The sequence below is a fragment of the Ursus americanus genome, chromosome 12, assembly GCF_024610735.1.
Source record: "Ursus americanus isolate L20-20 chromosome 12, mUrsAme1.1.p, whole genome shotgun sequence".
Classification (NCBI taxonomy): domain Eukaryota; kingdom Metazoa; phylum Chordata; class Mammalia; order Carnivora; family Ursidae; genus Ursus; species Ursus americanus.
Genome location: NC_142138.1, coordinates 49,537,571 through 49,559,589, shown reverse-complemented (window position 1 = coordinate 49,559,589; position 22,019 = coordinate 49,537,571). Strand labels below are relative to the sequence as shown.

The window sequence follows — 22,019 nt, the reverse complement described above, 5'->3', positions numbered from 1 at the left end:
TGATGTATTGAGGGGATCCAGGAGGAGTTTTTCTTCTATTTAGTCCCTTTGACTGCATAAGGAGTTTGTAGCAGGACAGAGTTAGGAACAAGTGAAGAGAACAATAATTTATGTGTGATTGGAACAAGTCTGAATGCAACAATGAACCATCACTGATGGAGCAAAGGAACTTAGGGGATGAGATAAAAATCCCATAAGAACATCAAATAGCTGAGACGCCAGTTGAAAATGTAGCATTATAAAGTAAGGTGAGGTGGGTCTAACAATATAAACATATTCAGCTAGTGAATCAAGATAATACTGGGTTGAAATAAACAACCAGAAAAATTTATGTCTTATGGGTGTTTTGAATTAGAGAAAACAGCTTAGACCAATAAGATCATTAAACAGGATGGAGATAAAAAATATATATTGTGTGTTATAATATTACCTGGGGTCTATTTGTATTTAACTGTCTTTTCATGTCTCCTTTTTTCAATTCAGCTTTTCCCAAATGATTCTTAATTGATGTAGGATCCCAGATAAACAGAAACGATAAAAATGTAAACGTGAGGGCTGTGGATTCTCATAGCACCATAAAGAAGGAAGCTGTCCTGCCACTGGTTATGTGATATGAATAAAGATTTTTTAATATAGTAAAGTATTAGCCAAGGCATGAATTCTGAGCCATCCGGATTGTCTGCATATGAATGTGTGGTGGGGTGAGGACACACTGACACCAAAGCACGGCCGTGGTGTCAGGCACACAGGTGTCCCAGTCAGATCCTGCACTTGTCATAGCTAACACCGTTCATTCGGGTGGTAGCTATGTTGTTTGTGAATCAACCAAGCCAAGCCTCTTTTCCTTTTTCCTATGTCTCTCTTCTTTCCTCCCACTCTTTCTCCTTTCCTCCCTTCCTTCCTTTCTTTTTTCAGCAAACCTTCATTGACCGTCTTCTCTGTGCCAGGAAAGTAGGCAAATTCTGGCAATTTAAAAATAAATAAAAGAGTCAAGAATTCATAGGTGAGACTTGACCATTGTAGACCTTAGAGGAATTTAAACTCATTTCTGCTTTTCTCCTTTTGCTCTTGATAAACAAAAATTGGGGGCAGTCGAAAGATTTTACAACTTTTGTTTCAGGTTCTATTCATGACCTAGTTCATAGCCTGTAAAACCAGAGGTAGTTTCGATTGAGTTTTGCATGGCCATTTTGAAAGAGCATTCCTGCCCTTCTGCCATGTGCTTATCATCTGCTGTCTTTGGTTACTGGTTTACAAGACTGATTTACTGGTACTTTCCAAAAGCTTCATGCACTGCAGTATACATATATACTATATATGATGGGAACGTTCTGTAAGAGCCTCGTCTACATAAGAGGACAGTTCCCTACCAGAGGACATGCCACCTCTCCTTAGCAAATTGCCTGCGAGCATTAGCCGCTGACTGGGAAACTAACCTGATTAAAAACATACCAGGAAGAAGGTATGCCAAGAAAAACCACGTTAGAAATTGTAGGTATATTAGCACATGTCCATAGAAACATTAGTAACATTGCTTTCAGAAAGGAAAGCAGCAAAAAAACAAGCAAGGTACAAATTTTGTGAGTTGATTCCTCTGATCTGTTTGTTTTAATCAGAATATGTAGGAATAATGGATAGTAAATGGGTTGTTGCAGGTTAGACCTCAGTTGTGATTGACATGTCAGAGCTCTAATTCAGGAACATGACGAATGACAGGACAGTTGATTCAAATACCCATACACTACAGTTTCACGTGTATTTATTTAATCCATCCACAAATGTATGCTCAGTCGTTTAGCGGAGTCCCTATCATAGACCATTTTATCTTTTAAAGATTAAGACACTGTAATAAAGAAACCTGATGGAAAGTTTTCAAAAGCTCTGCTCGTGTTTGATATTATATTTCTACTTTAGAAGACCAGTCAGTTATGCATGCTAAGTAAATGCTTAAAAATCTATACCCATGATGCCTCTGTAGCTCTTCCCTCTGCTCCCTCTGAAAACCCAGGACCTATTGAGCCATCTGCAATAATGATGGACCAGGGGATGTAAAAATAGAATCTAGCCCCATGAGATCCAATAGAAATAAAACGCAAACCGTATTTTGAGTTTTATAGTGGCCACAATTTTTAAAATTAAAAAATTAAGAACAGATGAAATTTTTTAAATAATATATATTACTTAACTCTATATATCCAAAATATTATTTCAGCAGTAATCAATATGAAAATTTACCAGTAAATTATGCCCCATGGCTTTTCGTGCAAAGTCTTTGAAATCCAGGGCGTATTTTACAGTTATGGCACATCCCAATTTGTACCAGCCAGCTTCTGAGTGATCGACAGCCAAGCACTCAAGGCTAGCGGCAACTGTATTCACAGGGCAGAGTTAGACTTCCCCCCCTGTTATTTTAAAGACACTTCCTCATTTCCTAGTCTACTTTTTCTCTAATTGTGGGGAATAGTGTTGAAGTGATATGCACCATTTTGGTCTGTACTTACCGAACACACCTGGAATAGATTTTTGAAGATGTTTCCTCAAATTAGCAAATGTTTGGTTTACTATAACCATTTCAAATATGATTTTTAAAACACCTTTTTAAATAAAATACTCCTTTTCATCAAAGTTGGGAAAGATAGAGGGATATGAAAATCTTAGAGTACTTTTGAAACTTAAACTTGAATCGGGGCATTTTACAGATTTCCCTTCCATATTGTCTTGCTGTGGGAGGGAAAGATTCATGACTGTGTGCGGATTCTCCCCGTTTGCCAGTTCTTCGTATATGTTAATGGAGTTGCGGAGGAAGGTTACTCAGGGCACTATTTAGGCATTCTTGCTTTTGCTTTTTTTAAATAATAGGATTATGTCTTTTCTCCAGCACACATAGTGACAGCAAGTGCCCTAAAGACTGTAGTTCTATCACAGTCATGTATACCTACCTACCTTTCTCCTTTCTTTCTTCCTTCCATCCTTCCTTCCTTTCTCTTTCATTCATTCATTCATTCATTCATTCATTCATTCATTCATTCATTCATGCACACGAGTCTTAGTGAATATCTGTTACATGCTAGGCAACTTGCTAGACATGGAGGTTAAATGATAAAAAGGATCTTGCAGTGCAGTGGGAAAATTGTATAAGAAAGTGACAAGCATTATGATGTCCATCACCATCCTCAGGAAGACATGTTATTTATTTTTGTTGGTGTGGTGGAGCTTTGGCCCAGGTGTCTTGGAAATGGGGAAGCATTCTTCTCTTGCTTCATTTTATGAAAGGTTCTGATTATGTTACTGTTCCTGGGTTCCAGCCAGTCCTTTTCCAAGCAAAGCCCCTATCAAGAGAAGCTTCTGTCAGGGTGCCTGGGAGTATCTACCTTGGGCTCAGGTCATGATTCCAGGGTCCTGGGATTGAGCCCTGTGTTAGGGTCCCTGCTCAGCAGGGAGTCTACTCCTTCCTCTCCTCCTCGCTTCTCCCTCTCCAGTCTGCCTCCCCACCCTCGTGCTCTCTATCAAATAAATAAATAAAATAGTTAAAAAAGAGAGAGAGAGAATCTTATGTCTGTTTTTGTGTTCAGTTACCAGAGGCATCAGATCATGTCAGATAGACATCCGGAGAACTTAACACTTTATTGTTTGACATTATGCATGGGCTATGTTTGTACATTTATTTCAAACATTGTCACGAAAATATCATTGTTGACAACTTTATTCATACTGCAAATATTGGCAACAAATATGCTGCTGCAACCTTCAGGGTATCTGTGTTCAGGATCAGCGCTTCTCTTGCCTTCCTGTATCTACAAGCCCATGATCACATGCCAGGACTTTTGTTAATGGATGAGGATAGTGCAGAGTCTGTTTTCTTCTAGTACCGATTTACAAGTGCTCCCTCTTGCCTGGATGCCCTTGCAAAGGTGAGATTGGATACAAAACCTATTACCATGTATCAGGTAACCCAATGGAATGGATTAAGTCAAGAGGAGCTGGGGCATGAAAACAGTTGAAGAATGGACACGGAAGGGTAGACACCTCTGACAGTACTCTGGGCATCTGGTCCTGCAGCAGGACATGGGCTGTGGAAGGAAAAGTTACAGAAGGCAGGGATTCTGGGAAAGTGTGTCAAGGGAGACCCACGGGGAGTAGTGGCTTGTTCTGGTATGGGGTATAACACAGCTCCTGGGAATCTAGGAGCCGGTGGGTGTGAGGAAAATCTGTTGCCAAGTAAGAGAATAGGGCTTTCACCGCTGCCTAGAGTTAAGCAGAACTCCAGTGCCTGGAAGACAGATAAGAACAGAAAATCTCCCCCTTGGGGGATGGGGTTGCTGACTAGGTGACCAAAGCCGAGCCTCAGGAATAGAGCTCAACCAGCAGAACTCAGGCACAAAGTAGAAATTGCATTTCAGAAACAATGCATAATTCTCATTATCAAATATAGGCCAGAATGTTCAACTTGAATTAGCAGCAGAGACTTGATACTGAATCACCAAACTTGGGCTGTAGCTGTGTAAATCCTTCCCCCCGAAGGTCAGAGTTTTCAAAGATTACGTAGGCTCAAGCTGAAGGTTTGGGGACCAAAGGGATAGAGAGTGTATTTCAGTGACTCTGGCTTTGTGAAGAGGATGATGCAAGAGAGATTGAAGTAGGATGACACACCTGTAATCCATGTCAGAGCCCCACCTTCTATTCACCAAATCAAATGGATTTCATTATTTCAGTTGAACCCACTGTCAGATCTTTGAAGGTTAGATGGTTTGGGGAATTGCTGCACCGATTCAACTGACAAGGTTTTCTGAAAGGCAAAGAAAATGTGAAAAATTTTGTCACTGTCAACCCCTTTCCTGGAGCTCACCAAAAACAACTTTCTCGCTTGGACATTCACTTCTTCTATTCTTTGTTTCACTGAAGCACAGATCAAGGACCACCTCCCCATCCCTCCTTGAAATTTTCTCCTTTCCTGGGTTCCTTGACGTGATCGTCTTCTTCGGACTCGCAGACACTTCCTCTCTATGTCCTTTGTTCACTTCTCTTTTTATTTCCCACTCCCCAGTTTTAGGCAATCTCAAAATTAATCCTTAAGGCTTTCTTTCCATCTGCTCTTCTGTCCTCATTATTGGCATGTGTCCCTCCACTTTCCCTCTGCTATAAGCCTGGCTCCTTACCTGGAAGAATTACTGAAATAGTGACTTACTGGACTTCTCCCCCTCTTGCTAGTCTCCTCTGCTTCCAGATTGATTTTCCCGAAGCATAGGTCTGATCACACCACTCCCCTGCCCAGAAGTTTCATAGCCTCCCACTGTGAATGAAATGAAGTACAAACTTCTCGCTTGGATCTCAAGGCATTTGCATCACCGTCCCAAGGTAATCTCCCATCAGCCCTCACATCCAGTCTACATTCCAACCAAATTGGGCCACTTACTGTCTCTCAAGGACATCCTATACTTTCCCTCCTCCAAGGTTTTATTTGTGTTCTCCTTTGCTCTATAATTGTGGCAACCATGTGTCCTGGTTTGCCTGGGTCAGTTCCAGTTTATTCTTATTGTCTTGATAGCAATATTACTAAGCTTTCATTTCACACTCCAAAGTGTAATAGTTTGGGTGATAAATTATATTGTCACCCAACCTGTAAAGTTCTTTTTCCTATTCCTTCTCTCAGTCTTATTCCCTAGTCTGCTCTCTATATAACTTTGCTTGTGGTAAACATAGCTCTATCCTTTTAAGCCATGTGCCATATAAAAAACATCAACTTTCATGAGATTTGCTTTCTGCTGTCTACCTTACCATCACCAAGTTCAAAGTCATATTCTTTGTATCAATTAGATTGCTTTCATCTGTACATAACAGAAAACTCTGACTTAACCATTTAAACAATGAGGAAAATTTATTATGTCACATAGCAGGGAGTGCTGTTGGGATTGCTCAAAAATGACTAATTCAGTACCTGAACGACAGATCAAAGATCTAAGTTTCTCTTTTCTTTCCACTCTGACATAACATGTGTCTGCTCTGCTCTTGGCTGGCTCCTCTCATGATTGCACAATGACCACCCTTGTTCTGGAATCACATGCAAAGTTGATGATGTCTAGCAGAAGAATACTTCTTCTGTGAGTTTCATTTTTAAAAGCAAGAACCCCTCTTTGGAAGCACCATCCCTAGCAAAGGTCTCCTCATCCTCCTTGGGTGCAACTTCATCTCATGCCCAGGCCTCAATTAGTCACAGATGGAGACACCAGGACTCGACAAATATTCATCCTTTGAGGCTGAGGATGGCCGTTGACTCCCTGAAGACCGTGGCCAGTAAGAAAGAAGATTGATAACAGAACAAAATCAAGGCTGTGTGAGGAAAATGGACAGTTAGCATTGATTAGACAGACAACAGTGTCTGCTACATGTAAGTTTGGGTTCAATCAATGTTTATTAAATAGGGGTCTAGTTTTCTTTCAGATACGAAGAATTTTAATTCACTTGAGTATTCTAATGCTGTCATGAATGATAAATACTGATATAAAATAAACATTTAAAATGATCAGCACTGCACATAACAGGTTCATTTCAATACTATTTTGCTTGAGTTCATATGGAGAGATTATAATTAAGATTTTGAAAGAAAACTTGATTGAGATTTTAATAGCCATCTAAAACCGCCGGCCAGCAAACTGTGCTCAGAATTGCTCATTAAGTACAATTGTTTCCTGTTGCTTTTTGAGGAAATGTTTTTCCAAGTATTTGAGTCCTGTATTCATTGGACTCCAATCTATATTCATTGAGTCATTTATTCATAGGACTCAAATGTTCACAGGATTTCAATTACCTGCTACAAGTTTACCTTTTGGTACTGAACTGCAGAATTCTCAAAATGTTTGCCGGTTGCGAAATGTGATAAACAATAGGTCAATGTGATTTTGAAATGCACTGTGGCACCAAGGGAGGCTTGGAAAGAAAGACTACTCACTGAGGATCCTCTTCTCTCATGCCCGTGACGGGACTCTCATTCTTCCCACTCAGGGTCTATTCAGGCCCGACACCTCCCAAGATCCTCGGTGGGAAAGTCAGAGTCTGGAGCAGTGCTTGTGTACTTTGCACGGCGGTTAGTAGTGTACCGTGCAGATGGGGCTTTGCTCTACCTTTGGAAGGCTTGTCACCAGTCCACCACACAGATAGTCCCCATGGGGGGGGACCCCAGGGGACCCAGCAGCCCCTGGGTCCACATGAGAAGGAGTCAGCTCTATTAACATGAAGCTATTCCGCGCAATAAAAGGATCAGTAAGACTCATTTTGTTTCTGAATGAAATAGAGCAGAACAGAGAAATACTGTTTCTAAACCCTTCTTTGGATATTGCTGCTCAGAGTTCTGGACCTTGGTCCCAGAGGGCGTGGAGTTGGCATTTAATGTTTTCGGCAGCACTCTTGCTACCTGCTGAGATGTGATGACTCTCAGTATTCTGACAGCCCCAGAGTAGGACTCAATAGAGAAGCAGAACCTAAGATTACGCATGGTTTGGACATTCGAGCAAGGTTTCCAAAGGATGAAGGGGCTGGAGAAGATTGAACTCCTTCCAAGTGTAGAAGTCAAGGAGTCAGTCTTACCTGAGGGCAGCTGTTTGCATGCGTGTTCAAATACCCGTGAGAGCTAATCTGAATCTTGCAAGGAGAGGTGGTGGGAAAATCGCGTGGAAACTGAGTAAGTTATATATGGAAGAGAGAGTGGACTTGAAAGTCATACTTCTTTCCCCCCTTAATAATTTAAACCAATAGAAAGGCTTTCTCATCAGTTCTATAGCTTTCTACTATTCTATTCAACTTCTGCAAATGAATATTTTATCATTATGCTTCTGAGAAATAACATAAATCTATAACTTTTCTTCACAATTTTATCTTTCTTAAAATGAACTTCCGGTTAATATTATCTGAACGTCCCATCAAACTACCCCATCACCAGGTCTTCCAAATAACATTTTGAGGTAACAGGCTGATTCTAAAAATAAGTTGCTGCAGGTTGGGGACACATTTAGAAAATTAATATTCCCAGCCTGACTGCACTCTGCCAACCCATATAAACTCTGTCCTCTACTCTTTGTTTGAATAAATGTTACTGTTTGTTGGAGTGTCTTATCTATAAGCTTTATTTATCTAGATGTTTTTTTTTTTTTTTTTTAAAGAACAGATTCCCGTATTTGTGCTTTATGTAGAAAAGCATGTTGGGGGAAATTATATTCCTAAGTACAGAAATTCAGATAAAAAGGCTTTAACTGCCAGACTTTTCTTCCTAAAATAAAGCAAACTAATAAAATATTACAATGTCAAGATTGATATTGAGTGATAAAGTAAGTTAATGTGTGTTTCTTAAAGCATTTTGACTCCATTCCTGAACAAATCTTTGATGATGAGTATAATATTAAAGTTGGAGTCACACTGCCTGGGTTTGAATCTCAGGTCTGCCATTTACTAGTTGTGGGACCTTGGGGAAATTACTCAAGCTCTTTGTGTCTCAGTTTCTTTATCTGTAAGAAGGAATAATAATACCTCTCTCATAGGGCAGTTGAAAGGACCAAATCAAATTAGTATACGTCAAGTGTTTAGAACAGCACCTGGTCCATGGTAAAGGCTCTATGTCACTTTTAAAAATGACAACAAGGGGAATATATTTATGAGTTTATATAATAAATAATGTATGTATTGTAAGCTTAAATTAAAGGCATTTGAGATCCTAAGTAATCAGTTTTCTAAAAGATATTTCCCGTTATATATTGGAAACCTTTAAATTGGCTTGCTTAATAAATTCAGCCGAACCAGAGATATCAGGGTTTCACATTTACATTATAATTATACCTTTTCCTAATACACCATGAGCAGTAAGCTGGAAAGTTGCACTCATACCAAAAACAAATGAGACCAGACTGCAAAATGAGTTTATGTTCCAAGATTCATCTCATTCATTTATTTTTGGGTCTCAATCATGCTTTTCTTTGTGCGTTCTCATCAAACATTTTTAATGGCTTAGTAAAGTATAAGGATTTCCTATGTAATCAACATTTACTCTTTCTGTGAAAGTGTTTTAAAAATAAAGTCCTTCAAATGTCTAGTCATTTTTTTCCAGTAAAAATGAATGGCCTTAAAAGACATTTGTTCTGGCAGTCCGTTTAAAGATGAGAGAAATGAAAGCCAAGAAAACCGGAAGAAGATGGCCTCCAGGGAAAGATCTGTATGATGAATTGGAAATTGCAAGGAATACTATTTCTGCTTTCCCAGGCAGAGCTGTCACCTCAAAAGCCTCTTTCGATGAAAAGAAGTGTTAACCTGGACTATCACAGCATAGTCTGTCGAGTGCATATTCCCTTAATGCGGGTGAGGCACTTGAAGGTGACCACTAATAATTCAGTCCTGTTGTAGAACAGGAACTTCTATTTTGATACAGAAGAAATCTCCACCATACAGAAGAGATCTGAACCATACAACAGTCTAGATTTTCTGAACTAGCAAGAAAATAAACATTAAAAATGAAATAGAAAAAAAGAAGTAGAATTACTATCTGCTACAAGGCAATTATGAAGAGCTACTGCACTGGCTCAAGTCCTTCCATAATTCTCCCCAGACTCAGCAGCCAGCAGACGCCCCAAGGAGGTCCAGTGGGGAAAAGTATGATTCTTCTCTACTGTAGGAAAGGAAAGTGATTCTTGGATTGGAAAGGTCAGGTAAATCCCACTATCGTTCCCTGGCCACTTTCTGCTGCACAAATATCTCAAAGTGCTACTTAAGTGCCTTTTTATTTCCCACCTGTGTCACTGTTTAGAATAATACCTTCCTCTCTCATCGTGTGAATTAATACTTGTTCTCTTTTCTTTGAAGTATTCTTTTCTCCTCTTCCTAATAACCAGGGAAGTGGTGAATGAGTTTGTCATCACTTTATAAAGTTAGCCTTCCTCACCTTTCCTTTTTCTTTCTGAAGAACCCAAATTTTTTCAGTCAGTTATCATAAATAACTATACTAGCTAACCCTTCCTAGTGAATTTCTCCCTTCTAAAAAGGAAGACTTGCTTTTATTGACTCTCCCTAGTGTTTCTGGGATACCAGCTTTTCCAAATATTATGATCGTGCCTGGAACATAGATTTCTAAAATCAAATAAGTTTGGGAAACACTGGGCAGTAAAGTTATCAGTTTTCTTTAACAGATTGTCATGATTTTGGTCATATAGGAAAGCTAACTGGGAGAAAATTACCCTCTTAAATGCAGAAGTTCAGACAAGAAAGCTTTGATTGCCAGATGTTTCTTAAAATAAAGCAAAATTAAAAACACATTATAATGTCATGTTGAACTCCAGAAATGATACTGCATGGGGTTGAATCCTGACCTTATAACTTATTAGCTAATGACCTTAGGTAAGTCATATAATCTCTCTGTGCCTTAGTGTCCTCATCTGTAAATTGAAGACAGTGAAGTAATGCCATCGAGGGGCAGCTAGAAGTTATGGATCTTAATGTGCTAATATGCACTGTGAATCCCTGGAAAGGATTACAGTTTGTAGCTTTTAGCTGTTTTTTTCGGGGGGGGAGGGGGCACCAGGAATATCTCCCCTCCCCCAAACCCACTTAACATCCTGCTGAACATAGTTTTGGAAGCACTGACTTAGGGACATTTAATTATTACTTGTGCTTCAAAGGCTTATGTCTAAAAACCCCATTATCTCAAATTCCCGAAGAATATTATAAGTTTTATCATGCTTTTTTAAATTGTTGATAAAGAACAGGGGAAATTAATTTGAACATGTATTTTAGAAGAGGTGGAAAGTAAGCTAATAAACTGTATACCAGTTTTTATTAATTATGAATTAGTTCTTTTGAGGAATGACAGGTACATTAGAACGGTACTGGCCTACAGTAGATTCATGAACATGAAGAATTTGACCTTATATATTAAATTATTTTAAAACTACAAGTACGCAAAATGACTTTGAATTATAGTGCTCTCATAATTCATTTTTCTTATAGCTTATGTTCACTACATTTATGTGAATGGTTGGGCAAATATAAAGATCTTATAAAATTTAATTAACTAGGAAAGGAGTTTTTTAATGGTTTTCACAAACTTTTCATCATTAAAAAAAAAGAATATGCATAGTGTAAATCTGTGCCTCGTCATTAGGGAGACCATGCTTTCTTTTTGTCTATGATCATGCTGCTTGCCCACACCCCCTTTCACCCAGCCACATACACAAACATGCAGGCACACACACACGCACTACAAAATTAGTGTCAGGACTTTCACATTATCCCGACTTGTCAAACTACTCTATTATCCTTTTCCAAGCATCCCAGATTTCCTTACCATGAGCACTAACCCATCACAAATCTGAGTTGGATAGAACCTTCAAGATCTTCTGATCATAGCTAAAATTTGCACAGTGCTTAGCCTGTGCTAGCTCCTGTTCTAAGAATTTTGTAACAGTTAACTCACTTAAGTCTTACAGTAGCCTATGGTGGCATTATTTCTATTATCTTCATTTTAAAGATACAGAGGCAGAGGCAGAAGTTCATACTATACTACTTTGGAGAGACAAATAGGCCTTTCCAGTGCTTAGAGCAAAAACATTCTACGTAGTACTTCTCCATGCTGTGCTCCAGCCAGATCCTCAGGCTCTGGAAGGGTTTAATATTGACCCCACTGCTTAGACGGGGTTGAAGAAGACTGGATCCTTTCTGTAAGAATATTCCATAAAGGACACTAACCACGTTTGGTCACTTGCATGTTCAGTCCTCAGTCAACACTTATTCCTTATCTCCTCTCTTCTTTATTCATTCACTAGTCCAATTAGTGAGTGTGTCTGTGTTGGCAGCTCTGCTGTAAGTTCCTCTGACGCCTCCTGCCTTTCAGCCAGAGTGAGAAGTGCAGGAGACGCTGAGCAGGAGGACGAGCATGTGCTGGGGTGCTGAGCACTGAGTGGCTTGTCAGGACACTTCATCTCTCCAGGTCTCGCTTAAAACACGTGGAAAGTGAGAGCTTCGGGTTTCTTTCTATTTTCGGTTTCATTGAACCGTACCTTCTAGAATCCCACCAGAATCCATTCTAGGCACTACAATGCCTAGAATACCTCTTGCACGGTACAAATATTTAATCATTATTTGTTCAAATAAATATCTAGAAATTCCTTTAAAAATATCTCTGAAAAATTTAAAACGTGGTAATCAGGACTTTTAGACCCCTCGAAACATCCTGTAGAGAGCTTGGGTGGGCTTATCAAAACACAAAGGCTGGACCTCGCACCCAGAGTTTCCGAGACAGTAGGTCTGGGGCGAGGCTTGCAAGTTTGCGCTTCCGTCAAGTTCCCGGGTGATGCCAGTGAGGCGGGTCTGGGGACCGCATCTGAAAACCACTGTCCATAGAGCACTCTGAAAATTGGCATATGACTATCCTATGGCTTCACAATTAAAAAATGATTTACTAAGCTTGTCTGGCCCAGTGGTGGGGGTAACAGCTTCCTGTGTTTCTTATCCCTTGCTGTGTGCATTTTAACAGGAGTCTCCTAAAGACTGCAAACCTTCACTCAAAGGAACAAATCCAGTCCCTGGCCTCATTTCCTCCTACGTAAGCTGCCTTTGGACCCACTGCTTCACTGAAACTGTCCTACCCGCTAGGTTATGGGGGCCTTCTGGGTGCCACCTGCCTGCGGTCCTAACCTCCACTACCGCCATGTGCAGATTAAGAGCGTGAGTTCAGAGGCTGCCTCCTCACTCCACACCCAGCCCTAGTAGTTTACTTCATCTGTGCCTTATTGTCTTCATCTGTAGTTGGATTTTAATAACAATACTTACCTCATACGGCTGTTTTAGAGATTAAATTGGTAAGTATTTGCAAAGCACTTAGAACAATCTCTAATACCTAGTAAATACCATGTAAGTTGGTTTTCTTTTCCATCTTTTTTCTCCCCAGCTTTATAGAGATATAAGGACATATTACATAAGTTTGAGGTATACAGTGTATTGATTTGACAGATTTATGTATTGCAAAATGATTAACACCATTGCATTAGCTAATACCTCTGTCCTCTCACATAATTACCCTTTGTGTGTATGTGTGGTGTGGTGAGAACATTAAAGATCTACCCTTGTAACAGTGTTTATACAGTAGAGTATTTTTAGCTATGATCGCCATGCTGTACATTAGATCCTCAGAACTTGTTAATCTCATAACTGGACGTTTGTGCCCTTTGACCAATTTCTTTCTTTCTTTCTTTCTTTCTTTCTTTCTTTCTTTCTTTCTTTCTTTCTTTCTCTCTTTCTTTCTTTCTTTCTTTCTTTCTCTTAAGATTTTATCTATTTATTTAAGAGAGATCATGGGAGCAGGGTGGGGGCGAAGGGGAGGAGCAGAGGGAGAGGGAAAAACATACTCCCCACTGAGCAGGGACCCTGACTCAGGGCTCGATCCCAGGATCTGGAGATCATGACCTGAGCCGAAGGCAGCCGCTTAACTGACTGAGCCACCCAGATGCCCTGACCAATATCTTCCTATTTTCTCCTCACCCCCCCACCCCCCGCCCGCTGGTAACCACCATTCTGCTTTCTGTTTCTATGAGTTTGACCATTCTGCTTTCTGTTTCTATGAGTTTGACTTTTTCTTTTTGTTCCTTTTTTTTTTTAGATTCCACATATAAGTGATACCATGGCCTGATTTATTTATTTAGTAAAATACCTCAAGTTTCACCCAGGTTGTAGCAAACAGCAGGATTTTCTTCTTTCTCATGATCGAATAGTGTTCCATTGTATATACCACATCTTTATGCATTTATCCATAGACAGACACTTAGGTTGTTTCCACATCTTAGCTATTGTGAACAATGCTGCAATGAACATTGGAGTACAGATATCTCTTTGAGATCCTGATTTCAATTCCTTTGGATACACACCCAGAAGCAGGATTGCTGGATCACATGGTAGTTCTAGTTGTAATTTTTTAAGGACCCTCCATACTGTTTTCCATAGTGGCTGTGCCAGTTTATGTTTCCACCAGCAATGCCCAAGGGTTCCCTTTTCTCCACACCCTCAGCAACACATATTATCTCTTGTCTTTTTGATGACAGCCATTTTAACAGGTGTTAAGGTGGTATCTCATTGTGGTTTTGATTTGCACTTCCCTCATGATGAGTGATGTTGAGCACCATTTCATGTGCCTGTTGGCCATTTGTGTGTCTTCTTTGGAGAACTGTCGATTCAGTCCTTTGTCCAATTTCAATTATTATTTGTTTTGTTTGCTGTTGAGTTATACAAGTTCTTTATATATTTTAGTATTAACCCCTTATCAGACATATGATTTGCAGAGGCTTTCTCCCATTTGATAGGTTGCCTTTTCATTTTGTTAGCGTATTGGGTTTTTTTGCTGTGCAGAAGCTCTAAGTTAGCTTTTGTTATATGTTAAATATTTCCCAAATTTGCCTCTCAGGGTTTCACCTTCACAATTTCTTTGTTAGCCTACATACCATCTCAACTATCACTGATTTTTTCTTTAAATCAATCCACTTTACTAACAAATTGTGAAAGAAAACATATCATTACCATAAATGAAATACCAACATCACTCAGAAATAGAAGGTAACCATAAAATGAATATACTGAAAACCAGTGTTTTTCAATTCTAGGCAGATATTATTTTCTGCTGAAAACTGAGCCCGAGACTCATTCCTTCTTTATTGAAAAAAAAAAAAAAGGAAATTAGCAAGTTCTCACTGTTGTTAACAAGTAAACCCCCACATCTCACTGGTTTCACACATTAGAGTTTATCTTCCACTCATGTGACAGTCTAGTGCAGGACTACTGACTGAGGGACTTTGACTCCTTCTGTGTTATGGCACCAACAACTCCTGGGCCCAGAGAACTCCCTGCTTCCACGCAGCAGATGGAGAGAGAACATGGAGAAGATACACATGATTTTTCCTCCTGGTCTGATACTGACACACATCATTGTACCTGACCTTCTTTTGGTGTAAGTCACCACCTAGCACCAGGCGTGCAGGGAGTGCTGGTCTGGACTAGGTAACCACTTCCCAAGGCAACTTTATAATATGAAACTAAGGACACAAGTTTCTGTGGTCAAATTATGAAATATATACACTTATACCAAAACATAACCATAGTTTCTTACCTGCTGGGAAGGATTGTGTATCACTGACTGTATTACTGTTTATCACTAACTATATTACTTCTTCAGTAATTCTCCTGAATTCATTTAATTCTCTCTCCTAACCTCAATTCCACTCCGAAGTTATGTTTTAAGAAGTTAGCAACACCTTACTTAGCAAAAGTTCTGGAATACATATAGACACTGAAGAAACCTTAATTTCTCATATCATGATACAAAGTTAATGAGATAGTACCCAGAGTAGCTTTTTACCTCTTGGTATAGCTTAGAACCTTCTTTAGCTAGCTTGAAATTGACGATAGGAAATGAGCTCTCTCTTTATAAGTGCCTTTATAATAACCAAGAATGCACAATGTGTTTGATAGGAACCTAAATATAAACCCGGTGCCTTCCTACATTTTAAAATTTAAGTGTGTCTCATGACTATACCTTTATGGATAAAGTTGCTTTTCAGATATTATTTCACATATATCTGAAGTGTATGAGGCATGCCAAATGCCATCACACTGATTGTGTGACCTCTACTGCTGCATTATATCTGAAATGGTTTTCTTGTACCAATTTCAAACCAATGATGCATGGATATCTTTGAATCATCACCAGTTGAAAGAGAGGAATTTCTAATGGGTTTTTATAAATGAAAACATAAAGCTATTTGGAGTTTGGCTTTTGATGAAAGTCTACAGTGATTTCATCTGTCTGAGAAGACTTACTTCAGTATTTTGTCATTAAGGAATATATATACTAGAGGGTCAGCCTCTGGGAATTGAGGTATGAGAGCAACATAATGTGCTTATAACAAATATTTAAACATTTATATTTGGGGATTTATGATTTGCACCTGCATTTTTATAGATTGCTATTCATTGGCAAGATGGGGCTTTTTACTCACTGCCAAGCAGGGTAATGGATAAGATATAGGGCCCCTACCAGTTCTAAATGACATGGATAGGTCATTTAGAAAGGGGGTGCATGTAGGTCCAGCTTAATAAGCAAAGTAGGGCTCAAGGGACTTCATAAAGTCAATACTGAGTTCAATAAAGCATAATGGAGTCACTCCATCAGAGGATGGGGTATAACAGGAAACATGGTACTCCAGCTTGAGGAGACCTGTGGAATGTAAGGCTTCCACTTACCTGGTGAGTTGAAGTTCAGGAGCACAGCTCTTGCCTCAAGCACATAGATTGTCAGGTTTCAGTGAGGAGGGGACTGTGACTCAAGGAACAGCACAGTTGCTCAGACGCAACTCTGGCTGGGTAGGTAAAATGATGAGGGCCCTTCAATACCAGCTCTTGAACCCTTCATGGGCATTGTCACATTCCATATCAGATTTACATGGACCATGAATAGACACAACCAACCATCCACAGGGGTTGCTTAAGGGTTTCCTATAGAACTGAGGATCGGGCAAGGGCTTTCTCCTTTATTGGCAGAGGAGGAGTGGGGGTGGGATGAGTTAGTGAAGCCAGATGAAGGGAACTGGAAGGCAGATGCAAGAAATGAAGTGAGGGTTGACTCCTATGTACTTACTGTGCCAACCTACACTTTCTCTTCCAATAGAGTCTCTCTCCCTTTCCTTTTTCTGTTTCCTTTATGACCCAGGGAATGAAAAGCTTTTGCTAAGGTGGAGGAACTATGAACAGCGGATCCATGGGAAGCCAGTGGTGGATTCACCCCACTGGGGCTACAGGTGTTCTTCTTCCTCATGTTCTGCTCCCTTCTCACTCCGCTCTCTGTAGACAGTTGGAAGCTGAGGCAGGCAGAAAGAGGTGTCATGCTCCTTCTCAGCCCATCTCAGTTAACACTGCTCCTCACCTCAACTCTCTCTGGGAAAAGCTTTCATTTATTAGTTCACAGAATACAATGTTATCAAGAAGAACTACAGAGTGACAGGCTTTTAATCTCTGGATTCCATGCCCTGTACGTGTCGTGTTTCCCCCTCTCCCACTCGTAAGAAAGAAAGCAAACCAGTTATGCTCCTTACCCAAGGGCTGCTTTGGTAATCTAATGAAAGCAGCATCCAGTAACTCCAGATTAAGAACTCCTTCTCGATGATGGTGAGAAAATAACCAAACCACCAGGTCTTCAATTCCACATAAGAACCAAGAGTATGCGAAGGGAACATGAAGAAATTTCACTGAAAATGGAATTTCAGAGAAATAACCGCAGAGTTAGAAAGGGCAGCACATAACTCCTTTGGTGTTTGTTGGAAGTTTGTCATGTGTGTCAAAAGGATCGGGAAAGTACTTTTCAAAACTCAGTTCTCTTATGCCTGGAGACCCTAGGATGGTAGAGGTCCTGATGATGACGTGCTTTGTGTCCCAACACTGTCCCCTTAAAACTGTAGAAATGCTAGGAATGTGGTGGAGCTCCAGGATGCAACCTGGATCTGGGGAAGTGTGAGTAGGGAGCCGGGGGCTGTGGGGGCGGGGGGGGGGGTGAGCTGTCTTAACCTGGAAAAGTTGGAGGAAAAGCTTAGAAGTTTCTAAGCAGAAGCTATGGTCAAAATAGTTCTGAACTGGGATTCAGATTCTGGCTGTGCCAGTAACTGTGTGACTCAGGCATGTTAACTTCTCTGTTTCTCTCTGGATAAGTGTCCTTATCTACAAAATGGGCAGATTGAACTGGATTTCCATCGTGCATAGGGCCATTCACATATATTGCCTGAGAGTCACTGTGCTTTAATATAGAAGTATAAAGATAAACATTATACAGTCCCTGCATCAGAGAAGCTCTCAACTGAGTGGAAAAGACCGATGTTGCTGATAGTTATAAAATCATGTGAGAAGAACCATAATAAATGCACAAAGTGCTACTGGAACACAGAGAAGAAGGAATGGGCTGCACCAGGAATAGACATAAGGAATAGGCAATATTTAAATTATATCTCAGGCACAGAACTGTGCCTTGCCTACCAAGCTATACTAAGTGATGGACCAAGTATAAAAGCACGGATGTATGGAAATGCCTGGTATGTTGGAAGAATTTAAATGTTTAGCTGTGGCTAGAACATGGCGTGTGTGGAGGCTGTTCTAAGAGTTGAAGAAGCTGAAAAAGGTGGGTTTAGGCTCAGCTGTAAACAATCTTTTGTGACAATTCCTGTTATCCCATTGGCTGTGAAGACACGCTGAAAATTATAAATAGGAAATTTGGATTGCACACATTTGTTTTCAGTATGTCAGTCTGGCAGTAGATGGCTTGAAGGCCAGAGAAAAATGGTCACATTTGAAATATAATTGAGATATAAAAGCAACAAGAGTTAGCGATTGCTGGAGAGAGGCAGATGAAGGGGACAGAGGTGTCAGCATCGTGTGTAATGGTGTGAGCGTTCTAGCCCGAGTGTCCAAGTGGAGGATGGCGTGTTACCCGAGATGGTGACATGGAGGGGCAGGAGGCTTAGGGTGGGAGACATGAATTTCATTTTGGATGGGAAGGCTCTGAGAACTTCAATATGAAGATCTGAGCATGTTGAGATGTTGTTATTTAATAGGTGGTTGGGGGCCTGCCTCTGGAGGGCAGGGAAGAGAGAAACAGCTAGGATTCCTTAGAGTGGCGGGGGTTGGTAATGCCTTTGGGAAAATAAAGTCCTCCATGGAGACTTCTGACAGGACAAGAGAAAAAGAACCAAAATAAATTACCAGGGAACATAGAATTTAGGTTTATAATTCGGTGACAAGAGCTTTGCCTCCAAGGTGAACTCAATCTACTTTAGCTTCTGTTCAGGTCACGTTGAGAGCTACCAGGAGGAGGGTCTACCTCCACTCCTCTTTCACCACTACGTTCCTGGGAAGGCCTGTGTCTATCCTCTTCATCCAGCTGATAACATCTGTCTACCCTTTCTCTAAGACTAATCAGGATCACACCCTGTCTTTCTTTGATGCTATGTTATTTTAAATTCTCCTAGCAGCAGGTACCAAATGTGATTAGATATACAAAAGACTTATCAAGAGAAACACCTGTAGAAGATAATGGTTTGGGGCGGGGTGGGCCGGAGAAGACTGGGAGAGCCCTCAGACTATGCCGGAGGTGTGACCTCTGTGAAAGAGAGGGGAAAGTAAGGGCACTGGGTAGCAAGCACCTCAGAATACAGTGCAGTTTCAAGAAAGACTTGGCCAGGCTGATCGGCAGTTTTCAAATCAAAATTCTCAATTGGAGGTATCCCACATCTCAGCAGAACAGGCTCCCCTGAGTGCCCCCACCATACTTAGTCATTTGCTAGAAGGCACCCCAGGAAGTGCGGTCCCAGTGGAAGAGCAGCTGGGCACATGAGCTGGAAAGCCTCCCTGCAGCAGGAGAATCTGAGTGGCACCATCTCACTGCGACCACAGATACTTCCAGTGACTCACCAATATCTCTTCCTAAATGTGCTCCTGGCAGTTTTCATCCAAACCAGTTAAAACTCAGACTCATACCATTATTCATTATTTCCTTTGTGTCCACCCAACTAGGTTATAAAGCTTTGTTTCAACAGCAGTGCCTAACATGGAGTCCTTAACTCAGGAGGTATCTAAGTATTCATCATAATAAAAATTGTTCTGTTTTCTTTACATGAATCTGCTGATAGTAGTAGACAATGGGAGTTTTGACTTTGGAAGTTGGGATGGGTGGAGAGGTTAAGGGAGAGTATGATCTGGATGAGGAGTTCCACAGATATCACAGTGAGGGGGGAGAAGTAGAGCACATGAAGATGCACCCACAAGAGGAAAGCAGATACTAGGGTCTAGGTCTACATTTGATGAGATGAAGTCTGAGTAGGCACACAGAACATGGTCTCCGGAGAACATGGTGGAAAGGGCTAGCCTAGAGAAAGAGCTGGCATGGGGCTGGGGGGAGGTCTAGCAAGATGGGATGGATAAGAGTAGAAGTAGACATCATCGCAGCTCCCTTTTGTTGAGAACTAGGCTTTCTGTCCAGAAAGGGAGTTTTCATGCACCATGACACACCTTCTTAACTTTGGTGAATTGGACCAGAAAAGAACCTGTCCCCGACTGAACCCCCTGGAAATTTGGAGTTGGGGTGCTGTAATTCTAAGTAGTTGAACTTCCCCTGAACTGAACTGACATGTTCAAAACAGGGCTCTTGGAAACTGTTGGGACAATCATGTGCGCTAAGAAGAAGGAGAACTGGCTTGCAGAATGACAAGAATGAGTCAGGCATTCAGAGAAGAGCTGAGAGGCAGTGTGACTGCAGAGACAGGGAGTGAGACGGAGGGAGTAGTTGCCTGGACTCGTGAGGAATTTCCATTCCTAGACCTGATTTTGAGCCCCATCCCCTGAGTTCTGAGATAACCCTCCAAACCCTAGAATAAATGCCCAGTTTTGCTTAATCCAGTTTGAGAGAGTTTCTTTTAGCAGCAGCCAAACAGTATTGATTGAGACAGTATTTTGGCAGATAGGCTGGAGACACGAATAGGGAATTCAGAAACGTGCAATGTGCTGACATGCGGCCAGGCAAGAGGTTAGCATTAGGAAAACCGGGAAGCAGAATCCTAGGATGAGGGGCCCAGCCAAGGCAGGTCTTAGTCTGGTAGGAATCTGGTAACCAAACGTATTATCCAGTCAGGGACGAGCAGACAGGATCTGGTTACAGGAAGGAACTAGGGCGTAAGATAGAGCTTTCATCACAGGAACAAGGCAGAAGTTGGTTATTAGGAGTCAGGCAGAAGGTCGGAAGCCGACTGAGACCCTCGGATCTAATGGGGATGGAATTCACGCACGTATTTAGTAAGAATCATTGGGTATCTGTTACATTCGGAGGAGTTTCGTGTATCGTGGATTAACAAACCGAGTTGGGGGGTCAGTGTACTAGGGGGTGGAGCCGGCCTGGGGGTGGAGACCCCCTGGTACCTGCTCTGGAGGAGAGAAGGCTTGGGAGGGCAGAATCAGGCAGGGAGCCAGGCAGTTCGTGATGTGGAGAAGGTGATAGATTCTTCGAATTTGGAACATTGTAGGGCAAAACAGACCTGGAAGAAGCTGCAACTGAAAATTCAGAAAGTAACTTCTTGCAAAGAGCAGCAGAAGAGTGATTCAGAAAGGAAGATGAGAAGATGTCAGGCACACAGCTTGTCTATTTGTCAGCTTCTCCTAGGGCCCTGGTGGCAGCTGATGAACCCATAGAAAATACCTCTTGTGCGTCTTTAGGCCGGATGAACTGTTCCATCACACACCTGCTCTACTTTACTGAAGTTAAAAATTTCAGAAGGATTTGGGAGGCTCTAAACTCCAGCCTTTCTTAATTCAATCCAGTCTTACCAGATAGGCAATACTGGATTCCTTTAATATAATTCCGCACAACATCTTCTGGTTTAAACTTGAACCTTGACTTCCTTGGAAGAAGAGCTATAGTAAGAAAAGAGGAAAAGTTGGAAAGAATAAAAATTAAGAAATACTTTATAATCTGTTACTCATTGGAGTAAAACTAGATCAGACGTTTAATCTCCTACGAACTCTTTCTGTATCTCCCACTTATAATTTTGAATATCCTGTAATTACAGATATTACCTTTCATCAAGACCCCAAAAGCATTTTTCCAGGCAATGTCAGGGACTCCCTGTGTAGTATGTTACTTAACCTAGACAAGACGTACTGAAAACTAACCTTAATAATGACAAATTAGGCAACATACCATTTGCTCCAGTTTCTTTTCTCTTAATCATATTTCTAGTGGGGTTGATCAGAGTATTAAATAGAGTCAAAAGATCTGGGGCTGAGTCAGCAATCTCTACTTGGTTTCTGACTGGCTTGATGGGGAGCAAATTTTTTGACCTCCCTAAGCCTCCTCATTCATGGAATGGAATATTAACACATGCTCTAATACCTTGCTGGGTGATTTTAAAGGCCATGTATAAAAACCACTGAAAATGGTATAAACACCAAGGGAAGATAGGCAGGTCCTCTAA

At 40.9% G+C, this 22,019-nt stretch overlaps 1 protein-coding gene across 3 annotated transcripts in view; it reads left to right on the top strand.

Annotated features, from left to right (window-relative positions):
- PLPPR5 (phospholipid phosphatase related 5) overlaps positions 1-22,019 on the top strand; it is a 118,645-nt gene that overhangs the window by 17,497 nt on the left and 79,129 nt on the right. The window lies entirely within an intron of this gene.